At 37.5% G+C, this 12,419-nt stretch overlaps 1 long non-coding RNA gene across 7 annotated transcripts in view; it reads left to right on the forward strand.

Annotated features, from left to right (window-relative positions):
* The window catches only part of LOC113263109 (uncharacterized), a 45,148-nt gene that overhangs the window by 5,901 nt on the left and 26,828 nt on the right, over positions 1 to 12,419 (forward strand). For 6 of the 7 annotated variants that reach the window (XR_008956388.1, XR_006410606.3, XR_007188170.2 and 3 more), the window contains one exon: positions 4,350 to 4,471. This is a non-coding gene — a long non-coding RNA (uncharacterized LOC113263109). The remainder of the gene's footprint in view (positions 1 to 4,349; positions 4,472 to 12,419) is intronic. The other variant, XR_006410600.3, reaches the window with a different exon arrangement.

Genomic DNA, 12,419 nt, shown 5'->3' on the forward strand with positions numbered 1-12,419 from the left:
GAGTTCCTGGCGTTCCTGGATCGAGTCCCACATCGGGCTCCTCCGCTATGAGCCTGCTTCTTCCTCTCCCACTCCCCCTGTTTGTGTTCCCTCTCTTGCTGGCTGTCTCTATCTCTGTCAAATAAATAAATAAAATCTTTAAAAAAAAAAAAAGATATAACATGAAGAACTTTTGATTTTTGTTGGTTAGTTGACTAAGATTTAGCTTAAAATGGAAGGTCAGAAAGGAGTATACATATTGTCTTTTATATATTACAACTGAGGTATGTGTGGAATATTTAGTAGATAAGTCACACCAGTGCAGGACTCTGAAATGAACAGGGTTCAGTAAGGGCCATATGTATACAATCATCACTTTACGAAGGTATGTAAATTATGGGAAGTTTCTAATGAAAGTATATAGCGTTAGGGAAACAGAGTGAAGACAAGCATGTATGTGAAACAAAGCAGAAGGATTAGTCAGATCATGAGACAGAATCACAAAGAGAATAACCATGGATTAGAAGTTTCAGGTAGATAATGCATAATGCATTAAGAAGCAAGGGAATTCTAGGGGCCCTGTCAACAGACTTTTGCCCTTCCCAGAGCAGAGGCTCACTTGTAAGCTATCCTATCCTCTCTTAACCAAAGATTTGCAGTGTAAGCTTCTTCATGTCCTTTTGAAAGTGTTTACATTCAGGTAGCAGAGCCACTTGTTTAGAAAAGTGCCTTCAAGTTCTAAAAGGAAACAGAAGAGCACTGAGAGGATTTCAGTTCAGTCATGAACAGGCATATATTTATTCTGCTTGTGCCCATCAGAGTCTACTACCCCATCTGGTATTCACCTTGGCTTGAGTTGTTTAGGGTATCTAGCTCCTGCTCCAGGGCTGTCCTCTATAACATGGATCAATGTGCCACATTGATCCAGCGAGTGATTTGATGTACATCAGTTTTTCCTCTCTCAGGCTCCCCACTTGGGCTTCTGGCTTCAATTCTCTGACATCATCTATTCTCAGACAGACTGTTCCACCTTCTCTCTTCTCCCCCATATCCCACCAGATCCAATAGGTGGGAGAGGGGGCAGTGGTTTCCAACACTTTAAAATTCAAAATATCTTTTCTGACTATTTAGTCAGTGATTTATCCAGGCAATTAGGAAATGAGATACAGAATTTACAGGAAAGAGAGAAACTTTCTGCAAAGGTTCAGATCCTAAAGGGCTAGGCAGAAGAAAGTCCCATGTGTGCAACTTTGCAGTCACAAATAATTAATATTGAGAGTCGGGAAGACAGATGTGAAAAGAAAGCAGCATGCAGAAAGATGATGAAAGAGATATCAAAGGTAAATCTTGCTTCGTTTACAAGTTTTAGTCACATCTTACATTGCAAATAACATATCTATCATCAATTATAAAGTCTGATGTATTTTACTTAAATCCCTTGGGGCAGAAGTTTAATTGTCATATTTCTAGATGTATTTTAAACTGAACTCCTTGAAGTTAGGAAAAAATAGAGTCTCTGCAACATTATATCCCCAACGTTCAGTATAATTTCTGGGACATAAGAAACACAGAATGAATAAATAAATATAAGAATAAGAGCAAACACTTGTGTGGTGCTTACCATATATCAGGCATTATTCTAAATGCTTAACATATATTAACTCATGTTAATTATTTTACCTTCAAATTAAGAAGTGAATAACTTTTCTACAAATTAACGGAAACCAGGGTTGATTTTATTTTGACCTATCACCACCATAACCTAAGTATTTCCTGGAGACCCAAAGAAATAATGGTGACATTTGGGTATGACGGAAAAAATTAAAATTGGGGATTCAGAAATTTCTATATTGTGGTGTATTACCATAACCCTTTGGGTTTTCAACGCATAATGCCCCATTCTTTTTCTTTAACCTGGTCACCATTTTATAAGGTGAGCCTTTGTCAGCCATATTTGTACATTGACCCTGCCCTCCTGGCTATGGATAATTGGATCAGAAGTGTCAACTGATCCAAGTTGGACAAGTCAGATACTTCTGGTAATTTGAACCGAGAATTGAGAACCATGGAGCAGTCCTGTGTATGACTGAAATTAGAACTCAAAAACTCAGGAGAGGTGGCTTGGCAATATTCTGCCCTGTGAAGCCAACAGAGAAAGAGAAAGAAGAGAAGGGGGGGAGGGAAGAGGAAAGGATAGAAAGAGAAGAGAAGAAGAAAATAGTCACAAAGGGGAAAAGCAAAGGCAAGAGATCTGAGTTCTTAACAATATTCCAGTTTCTAGTTACAGCCCCTTCCTGTCCTTGAGACAATCACGCCCCCACTTAACAAATTGCTTTGTTTCTCTTAAACTGAATCAAGTTGTTTTCTTCCACTTTCGACCACAGAGTCCTAACCAATATACTATGGTACTAAAATGTAATGTATTTCCCAAAGATAATCAACCAGAAAACACTCTCAAAATTATAATGTGTTAATGAAACACCAACTGGCGCTCATGAACATGCAGCTACCAGACAGAATTTTAAAAGTCACCATCAATCTGAGGAAATAGTTTGAGAAAAGTTGATGGAGACATAAAATGATCAGTAGAATAAATTATTTCTAAATATCACCAAACCACTGAAGGTTTGGGACATTGGAAAGCATATAAAAACAGGTAAAACAATTGAAAGTGGTAGCTTGATCACATAGAAAAGAAGGTGGTACTGAAATAGATCATGATCATTAGCAACATGGATTCCATGGAAAACAATATTATAGACTCAAAATAATATTGGCCACATTTAAGACCACATTTGTCAATGTTGCTGGTTACTGAAATAATATTTGTTATTAATCATAGAAAAGAAGGAAGTGTGAAATAATAATTGGATCTGTGAAACAAAATAGTGAATATACAGTTAGGTCTCATTCATTGGAGAACATTTACTTCTTTGAAATGACTGGAATAAAGGAGTAAATAGTAAATGCAACAAAGAAGTAGTGATTAAGTATCTAGAACATTCTAAGCAAAGTGAATATGGTTAAGTATGGGGAGAGCAAAGAAGGACTATAACAGACGTTACTGCTTAAAAATAGATTCTAAACTTAGTCATATGACCATGTTAAGTTGCAATGACAGCACTGATGTTTGAGAATCTCTGGGCAAACACTACTGCCAAATGCAGCTGATAAGATTAACTGGCTGAAGTTTTAAGTAATACAAAAACAAAATAAAAGTCATTTTCCTATGTTTGTACTATTAAAAGGGTATTTAATCAAGACATAGCTGCTAACATTTTAGATATTTAACATTTTATGGCATATAGAACCATTACTATCATACTGTGTAATTAGGTACTTTTAAAATATTAAGTAAAAATAAGTCATTTAAATTTGTAAAGAATTTTTGAAGTCTTATCCCTCCTAATTCTATTTCACCTTACATAAAATTCTTTCACTATTATATAAAGTCCATTTTTAAAAAATGTGTCTTAAACTAAGTTCAAAATCTCAAAAAGCATTTTCTTATTTAAAAACTTACAAAGTTTCTAGAGCTTTTACCGTCAAAAGTTGGCAATAGCTTAACATGCAAAATATGTATCAGTGTTCACAACTGTGAACTGGAATTCACGTGTGCTCTCTTTTGCATTTTTGTTATTTTCTAATGAATCCATCATAGACCCATGATGAAAAAGGGATTTTTAAAATACTAAAGTTGAAAATGGTATTGAAAATATGAGTGTTGATGTTGACTATGATTTAATCAATCTTATCATTCATTTAAAAAGGAAGATGAAATTATAAATTCTCTGAACTGTTAACCCTACAAAAAAGGAACAAGCTAGAAGAAATAAAAATGTTAGCAGATATAAATAAATTATTTTAAATGTGTATTGTATAATTGTGATGAGAATGAATATATTCTGTCCTGAATCTTGGATTTGGAGATGGTCACAAATTGTGGTATGAGATCATCCTAACTCAAATGTCCCTTTGAAGCACATACACAAAAGAATTCTCTGAAAAAAATATTCTAAATTTTGGTAGACAAGAAGAAGAATTCAAGAATCCCCCAGACTTGTGTGTAAGAAAGGGTGAAAACTCGAGGATCAGGGACATGTCTGTAGTGTTGTTTTAACCACAGAGGTCAGAGCTGGTAAGGTAATTGACAAGGCACTTTTCAATTCTGCTGCCCAAGAAGTGGAGAGAGTGACTGAGAGAGAAAAGTGAATGGCTTTGAACGATGTGTTTTGCCCTTCATTTTTGCTCTGGGACACCGTCCACTGTCATGGCTTCATATCTCAAGGGTGAATAGAGAGCTAAATTGTCAAATTTTTGTCTTTTTAAGTTTCTTAGGCATCGTCTAAGGAGATTTTTGTTTTTTTCAGTAGCATCCATCCTTCATTCCACCTTCTGAGCACCACCAGCACATCCCATCCACATCTGATCAGGGAAAGAGGAGGAATAAAGGACCCCCTCAGGTGGAGTGCTGGGATTGGAGAGGACTGAGGTAAGAAAATTCCATCCAAGATTATGAATCTTAAAGAAGAGACTTGTTCTTTGCTCATTTTCAGGGGCCCTGGAGGAAAGGAAATCTCTTGCAGAGTTCTCTCAGCCTCTGGGGCACAGGAGAGGCAAATAGAGAGAACCAAAGAGCAATGTCTAGGCAGAGATTTCATCCTTCCTCATCTGTGTCTCCCAGACCCCAGGCACTGAATGTGCACAGTGTGCTACCAATATATGTTTATTAAATCAGATTATGGGAAAAAAAAGATACATCACGGGTTGGAATAAAGTCAAAATGAGTATCAAAACATAGATATATATTAGGATGTAAAAGTAAAAGTACTGAAAACACATAATGCTAACAAAAGTTAGAAGGAACCAGATTGTAACCTCCTTGAGAGGAGAAAACACATCTCCCTGTATTGCCAGGTGCCATACTTGCCACATTTTCAGTATTGAATAAGTGTGTGCTGAATACAAAAATGAATGAATAAGTTAATGAATCAACAAATGAATGAATAAAATTCAGAAGAAACCACCCTCCCCCCTGCAGCAACCCCCCCTCCCCCCAAGGAATATGACTGCTCCTTCCCCATCCAGAAGAACACAGATTTACTCTCTGGAGACATTAAAGACACAGAACGCCAGGAACAGCTGAGGGGGTGCCTACTTACCCTATCAAAAAAAAAAAAAAAAAAAAGGATAAAATATCAGAACACTAGTAATAAAACGAAGATGTTAGAATTTACCTATAGAGAGAAAATACGGGTGGAACATGAAAGATAGGAATAGAAACATGTCAGACTTCTTAGCAGCAAACCCAGAAGCTAGAGCACAATGGGGCCATTCAAAAAAAAAAAAATTCGGAGGGAATATTGTTTCTAATAAGCATTATATAAAAAAATACAAACTATTCTCAAATGTAAGAGTAAATTAAACAATATGGAAGATCACAAACATTTCATATCCTATACACTTTCCTCTTGGAAACTTCTGAGAGGAGTAAGTCAGAAAAGAAACATGGAATCCAGGGCAAGATGGGGACAAAAGGAGCTCTGGGTGACAATGTGCAACAGGACCAGAAAGTGGATAGTTCAGGTGGGAGCAGGAGACCAAAGGACCTCCCAAAGGATGCCATCAAGAGAAGGAAGAAAACAAAATTATCTGGTGTGTTTGATCATATTGACAAGAGTTTTATAACTCCAGATGATTTGAGAATGTGTTAGTGATGAACGATGTGAAATTAAACAAAAACAAAATGGGAAAATGTAACTTGTACCAGAACTTGTAATCAACGCGGAGCACTATGTATATAGCCATACTAGTGGAAACATCAGCTACTGATTCTAGCCAAAATCATGTTATATATCTATTTGAGAGGTGGGGTGGAGAGGAAGTAGGTATTGGTGGGAGTGTATAAGATAGCTAACTCCATACTAGCAAGTCAATAATGTCTGAATTGCAAACACTTTAAACAAATGTCTCCACATATGATTTGGGAATATGGAAGACAGTAGAAGGCGACACAGCTAAGAGACGTGAACATGGATGCCTGTGATCAAGTGGATTGATGATGGGTAGGAGTGAGCGGAGGACTGCTGTTGGTGGCAATAAGCCTTATAATGCAACTTGACCTTTGAAACTATGCATGAATTAATGTGATAACATAAAAATCAATTTAAAAACTATCAAATTGTTCAAAAAAAGAAAGATACAGTGAGTTCCTATACAGGGAGAACAAACACAATAAAGAAAACAAATCTCGAATTAAAGAAGAAAAAAAATGGCCTGCAAGATGAGTTTACCCTCACTAATAGTCAAATGAGGATTAAAACCATAAGACTTCATCTCATCTATAAAATGAGCAAAGATTACAACAGCTGAGAGTGGGCAAGGGTGTAGGAACATAGGATCCCACGGACACAGCCTTAAGCAGTGCTGGCACATTCTCCAGTCAACTCCACATGGAGGAATCTATCCGGGGGAAACTACCACAGGTGTGCATATAAAGATTTACTTACTGAGATGTTTGTGGAGGAGTGATCTTTACCAGAGACAAATTGAAATAAATGAAAAAATACAGAAACATGATTAAATTAACAATAGCCTGTTTCCAAGATGAAATTTACATAATTTTTAAACTAACCTTTTTTTCCCAAAAAAGTTTTAAAGCCAAAAGAAAATGTGTATAATATAATATTAAATACAATCTTGGGATAAGAGTTGAACATACAGTCCCATGCCAATTACCTCTAACACTCTTACACACACGTACTCATACACAGAAAAAAAAATCTAGAAGAATTACAGCAAAATGGTAACACATACCATCTTTAAAATTGTGGGATTTTGGGTTATTTGGTGGTTTCTTCTTTCTACTTGTCATCATTTTCTAGGCTTTCCACAGTTGATGTGTACAACCTCCAAAATTAGGCCTAAATATGCATTATGTTCTTATTTTCATGGAAAATGTTTCTGTTTCATTTTTAACAAGGATGGCTTCTATACTGAAATCTATGGACAGGGAAAGACAAAAGCCATCTGAAGAAAGAGAAACTGAAAGATTACAGTAGAAGAGCCCACGACAGACTGCCCAGTCTGACAAAAGATACAGACGTCGCTTTCCTAACACAGATTAAAAATCTGTCACAGAGAAAAGCTATAACAGTAATGGGCGCACTTCCGCTATAAAGACATCTGCTAGAAATCTCATTATACTAAAAAGCTGAGCATCAGACAAAATCTTGACTTGTCTTGCTGACAATTTCATCTCTCAGAAGGTAGTAGAAGCAAAAAATGGAACTGCCTCTTAATTCTGACCAGGAAGAGAGAAGTGGTTGCTACTGGGCGGTGAGAAGAAAAGTCGTCATGGTCTATGCAGTCACATGGATTCATACCTGCCTGAACAACACACCTAATGTGTTTGAATTGGTGTATATGCAGATTCTGAAGTGAAAAACACAAACAAACAAAAAAAAAGGCTGTAAGTCCAATGACAGTAGATGACCACACATTCAACATACACTCAAATTCTGAGTAACCGAGAAGAGAGGGGAGAAGAGTGTTTATTTTGAACTGTTTACATCTTTGAATCAAGAATTTCACTTTGGAAATATCTGCACAAGATATCTCTCAAAAATTATGAAAATAGGTACATAGGGATATTTGCAACAGCATTATTTGTCATTGAAACAAAATGTGAAAAGTACTTAAATGTCCAAAAAAGTCAGTATATTCCCTCCATCAGCCATATGCAATCATGATGGTAGTTAGAAAGAATTTATTATAACATAAAAATGCAAATGCTTTCAATAACCTAACATGAACTAAAAAAAATCAAAATTTTACTAATTCTGTTATATATTCAAAAATACAAATGTATATACATAAATATTTTATCCACTCCTTCAATGAATTTTAATTAAATGCCTACTAATATATTCTAGGTACTAATCCAGGCACAGAATGAGCATCAAAAAAAATAAATAAATAAAAATCCTGCCCCCAAACAGCTTCCTTTCTGGTAGGAAAAGGCACAAAAGATCCAGAGAAGTTATTTTTGGGTAGAGAAACTATGGGTGATATATGAGTCATTTTTAAAAATTCTTTTGCTATACTTATCAAATGTCCTCCAGTGAACATATACTACATTCATAATGGAAATACAAAATACTATTTTAAAATTAGCTGAAATGCATGCATATTTAATAAAAGTGTTATATCTTGGTTTAATAAATGTGTAATGTCCTAATCAAGGAAAGTAATACATTCCATTATGTGGTTTTCAGATTACACCTGAATATTACACACACTTCTACATACCTCGTTTTAATCAGAAAATTACCAGTCAGGAATGCTTTCAGAGAAGAATGACCTGAATTATAGGAAGTCTGAGTGTTATGTCAAAAGTGACAGAGCTGAGGGAACTGGAACATTTAGACTAAAAACAGACAAAAACAAACAAAAGAGGTGTGGTGGGAAGAAAAAGAATTAGAAAATCTGAGGTTAATTTCTCACCATTCTCAATAAACCTCAGAAAATCACTCCCAGAAAATCATTCCATCCCTCTGATTCCAGGTGTGTGTGTGTGTGTGTGTGTGTGTGTGTGTGCACATGCTGGTGCAGAATGAACAGAACATCTCCCCTATCTGTCTTTAAAAATAGTTATGGGGCTCAAGACCAAAAGAAACTAAAAAAGGATAAAAAGATCACATCTTTGAAAGTACATGCTAATTAGAGGGGCAAAAGCATTTAATATAGAATTTTTTATCAAGAAAAAGTGTTTCTATAGTACAATGCACAACCACTAGTAAATTTTTATGTAAATCCTGCAGATGTCTATGTACATGCATTCATACACATGTATGTTTATATAACTTATAACCAAAATGGGATCACAACGTAGACAGCACTTGGTAATCTGGCTTTAAAACTTGAATAACTACCATTAATTACTAAATGTGTTGTTCTGAAAAATAAAATTTAGAATAATGCATCAGATACTGGACTCAATCTGAGGTGTACAGCAGTAAAACAGAATCCATCATACGTAAGCGCAAAGCTCTCAGTCTCTGTGTAATCTTCAGGCAGTTACTAAATGACCATCTGATGTGGACATTTTGGCCGGAGCTCCCTGGGGAGGTTGGACTAGAAAACTCTCAACCCTTTCCCACTGTAAGACTCTTATGATTTTATTTTGATTCCATAAATTGTCCAACCGTGGCCTAGAAATGGTGAAAGGAAGAAAATTAACATTTATTGAGACTCCCATGCCCTTTGAGCTTTGCACTGACACATTATCTCATCTGCTGCTAACAAGCCACGTAGTAATTATATTTTATAGCGGAGGAATATAAGGCTCAGAAAAACTGAGCCATCTGTCCAAAGAAAAATAACCCTTGAGCCACAGAATCAGGGTTTTAACCCTTGTTTTCAGAAAGTGCTTACTGTTTACCCTCTAACAGTTCTGTGGAGATGCCTAAGGGGCTGCCACAGGGATAAAGGGGCATCTGAGAAAGCATCATTCTGGGACATACGCTTGGCTTTAATTACAACAGCCCCGATTTATGTCTCAACTATTAGAGCTCATTTGAATCATTAATCTCCTTGACTAAAAAAAAAAAAAAGTTTACAAAACACTGCATTCCACCATGTGTCTTTTCCTGTGTTTGTCAGGGAAGCCTGGGCAGGAATTCCAATCACATCTAGGAAGTCAACAGACTGAACTGAAACCAGTGCTTGGACAAGTAGAGAATTAGGGTGCCATGGGGTCAAACAAAGCCGAGACTCAGTCTAGGAGTCTAGGAAGTCTAGACCAGCACAGGCAACCCAAGGGTGGCCAGTGAGTTCAGGAGAAGCAGGCAGACAATGACCAAGTAGAGACCAAGACCACATCTTCTAACAATGACCAAGCGAATCCTGAGTTATGCTTGCAGGCAGGTGTGTGACCTCTCACCCCGCAGCTACTTTCCTGCAAACTAAGGCATTGCACCTTTTCCCACTGCATTTCTCATTCTAAACTTTTCTGAATGAACTCATCCTCTCTCATGTTTTTTACCTATGCTTAAAATCTCTGAAGCCCTGACATCTATTTGGAACTTCAGACCTCTATATCCAATTTCTTGCTTTTGTAGCCAAATCAATGTCCCTTAGTCATCTTGCATGCAATTCATCTAATATTCCTTCTTATATTTGCCTTAAATCTCCCTCTTGTCCTTATGTATTTCCTGTCTCTATAAGGCAGAATCAGGAGACAGTCTAAGAGTTTCCCCCTCCCCCTAATACCCAACCAACTACTGAGGTCTACCAGTTTTGCCTTCTAAATTTTTCTCAGATCCATCTTTCCATTTTCATTACCAATGCCTTGAGCCCTCATCACTTGTCACCTGCACTGGCTGGGGTGTCCCTCACCTAGACGGCACAGAGTCAGAATTCCACCCTGTGCTTTGCATAGACCCATGTCCTGAAGACATCTTATGTAGGTCCATCTCCCATTCTCTTCTAGATCAATTCCAAAACTCACTTCTCTTTGCCATCCTCTTTAAAGAATTCCCCAAAAATCTCAAGTTGGCTTAGTGGACTTTCACTATACTTTGTGTACTCTGGAATGGTATGCAGAAAGTTATAATGCAGGCTTTTTGTGATGTCTGTTTTGAAGACAGAAACTGGATTTTTCTTTTTTTTAAGGTCTTATTTATTTATTTATTTATTTGGCAGAGAGAGAGAGGACAAGTAGGGGGAGCAGTAGGCAGAGGGAGAAACAGGCTCCCTGCTGAGCAAGGAGCCCAATGCGGGGCTTGATCCCAGGACCCTGGGATCATGACCTGAGCTGAAGGCAGACACTTAACCAACTGAACCACCCAGGTGCCCCAGAAACTGGATTTTTCATCTTCGTATCTCAAGAGACTAGGTGATAACTAGATTTTCAATAAAATGATGTGAACAGAACTACACTGACACACATAAAAGCAAGCAAAGGTTGTTGGATGAGGTTTGGAAGCAGGGGCAGAGTCCCAGAACTACTGGTTCTTTCTTCTTACCTCAGGTCCAGGGAAGTGAGTTCTCCTGGGAGCTCCTATATTCAGTTTCATTAGGTACCTTATAGAAATTATAAATACAGTGTGAGAAGACCCAGTCCCTGTGGTTAGAAGCAAAACTCTGATAGACTAAATTCTGTCCCCATTTGTTATCCATATTCGGTATTAAGTCAGTCTTGTGTTGCGCCTGGGCTGTGAGAGATGCACTCTGAGCTCAGTGCCGGCAGTAACCACCACCCTGCCAGGGTGGTGACTTGTAATAGGACCCACCCACTCCTGTCCCTTGGTCCTTAAAGTCTTCTTATGTTCTATTTTTAGCTTATATTCCATGAGCTGATAGTTGTGCTAATGGGGAGGGGGAGTACTGGTTTATCTTCTTTCTCCATCTTTCTTTTCCTAACTTGTGCCCTTCTGGGGAAAACATTTATCAAAGATATTCTTGATTCAGTAGTAGCCCTCAAATCATTTGTGTCATCCAATTCTTACCTACAACACTGGAAGGTAAGCAGTGGGAGGTGCTAGAACCACAGATAACACCCTGTCTTTCCTGCCACCAAATCTCAAGGTTGGGACAAAGTCAATGATAGGTTGAAAGGAAAAGCTTACAAATAAGGAGAAGCCTGCATTTGCTCTGCTTAATGTCTCAAATAGTTTTTCTGTAGTTCAAAAGCTCAAGGAGTCCATGTACCCATATAACTGTTACCCAGAATAATTGAGATTATGAATGCATGATATATACAGTGACTTTAAAGTAAATTTGGCGAAAATAACAATTTTTCTTCTCTTGTATAAAAAGTCCTCCAAATGAACTATAGTTAACCAAAAAGGGTTTAAATAGTAAAGACTGATTTAACCATAGAGTGATTTTTAAAGGCTACACTCAGCTAACGTGTTGGTTCCCAAGATGGTTGCAATTCAGAAAATCTGGAGCACTTCTTTTAAACCATTCCCCCTAGGCCCCTTACTCTGGGGAAGTGGTACATCTGGGATGCAATCTGGGAGTCTATATTTATTTAATCAACACTTGATTGATGCTAAAGCAGCTAGTGTTTGGAGATACCTCTTAAAATGTTTGTGAAATTACAGAAAATGTTGGTGACTGTGAACAGGAGTAGAGCACTTTAGATTTTTAGAATTATATTGTGGGATCTCAGTTCATGTACAGAAGAATCCAAGAATTATTGTTTTACATAAAACTTCATCTCTAGCCCCTGCCCCCGTTCTGCTTAGATCTTGAAAACTTCACCTCAGCCCTTCCTGGAATCCTTCCGGGGTAGTGGACCAGTTCTAGGTTCTTACACAGGACCAAGGAGGGCAGAAAGGTGTCCGTCTGGCCCTAGTCATCAGCGCAGGTCTTTTGGCCTGGCCACACGGCCCAGCACATCTCAGAGCCTTTTGCTGCTTCTTTAGAGGTCT

The sequence above is a fragment of the Ursus arctos genome, unplaced genomic scaffold, assembly GCF_023065955.2.
Source record: "Ursus arctos isolate Adak ecotype North America unplaced genomic scaffold, UrsArc2.0 scaffold_3, whole genome shotgun sequence".
Taxonomy (NCBI): Eukaryota; Metazoa; Chordata; class Mammalia; order Carnivora; family Ursidae; genus Ursus; species Ursus arctos.